This window comes from Amaranthus tricolor, chromosome 15 (assembly GCF_026212465.1).
Source record: "Amaranthus tricolor cultivar Red isolate AtriRed21 chromosome 15, ASM2621246v1, whole genome shotgun sequence".
NCBI lineage: Eukaryota > Viridiplantae > Streptophyta > Magnoliopsida > Caryophyllales > Amaranthaceae > Amaranthus > Amaranthus tricolor.
In genome coordinates, this window is record NC_080061.1 from 9,674,589 (window position 1) to 9,676,310 (window position 1,722).

The window sequence follows — 1,722 nt, forward strand, 5'->3', positions numbered from 1 at the left end:
CTTAATACAAAGGAAATGTCGAACCATGCTTCCAGCATGTAAAAAACGTGGGACGTGTTTTCCAGCACGTAAAATACGGCGAACACAGTAAGGTTATTTAACCTGACTTGTGGCTCGAGCAACATTGTACTGAAGGAGTGACGACTCCCACTAAGTTAGGGGTTTTGGTTTACCTCACCCTAACAGGCCCTTACATATATTAAACAAAGATCATGTGTGTTGCATTCATTAAATAAGTAATCGGATTTTACGCCCTAACACTCAAGCAGAAGTGTTAGTAAATCACTCCCTGGTACTCAAGCAGAAGGACTAGAAGTTATATATATATATATATATATATATATATATATATATATATATATATATATATATATATATATATATATATATATATATATATATATATATATATATGTATATATATGTATATATATATATATATATGTATATATATGTATATATATGTATATATATATATGTGTGTGTGTGTGTATATATATATATATATATATATATATATATATATATATATATATATATATATATATATATATATATATATATATATATATATATATATATATATATATATATATATATATATATATATATATATACATATATATATATATATATATACATATATATATATGTATATATACATATATATATATATATATATATATATATATATATATATATATATATACATATATATATATATATATATATATATACATATATATATATATATATACATATATATATATATATATATATATATATATATATATATATATATATATATATATATATATATATATACATATATATATATATATATACATATATATATATATATATATATATATATATATATATATATATATATATATATATATATATATATATATATATTTTAACATAAAAAAAAATGAATCCTCTATATTGCATAAATCCTTTTACATATTACTTATTGGAATGCACATATTTGTATGCTTGTATTATGCTTGCAAGGTTTTATACTCGGTTTATTAGCTGACTGATTCCCATCGACTGTTCCCTTATAATGGGAGCAGATGCTGCAGGTGACTTTACATGAGGTTATTAAGAAGCTATTGTATTGTCTATGTGATATTAGGGTATAGTATGTATGTAATTTATATAATGGGTATGTAATAACCATAATTATGTATTAAAGCAAGATGTAATATGTAAAATTATATTTTAATGATTTAAGTTTTATTTGTTTTTTTTTTTTGAAAATACTGTTTTGTTTTATTTCTTTTTCGCAATAATCACGGCTCGATAGACTTCCGCTTTAGCATTACTTACTATTATATTATATTAAACCTATATTTAGAAAAGAACAGTCCGTTAAAATTGATTTGCAATATTTTTTTAATTGATGCATTAAAATCCTGTAATAATTTTGTAATGTAATACTAGTATATGTCCCGTGCGATGTACGGATGTATTAGTTATTAATTTATATAAAAAATTATTAATCTAAACTAACCATTATAATTAATCATAACTATATTTTACTTACTAAAATGATTATTAATAAATGATAAAAAATAATTTTTACTAATGAAAAATTTATTTGCTAAGTAAACTGATTAATCAGTGTAAACATATGAATTAAAGGTTTACTAAATAAAGGCTAAATTATTGTGCAAAAATTATATATAACTTTCTTCTATGAAATGAGTATGCGGT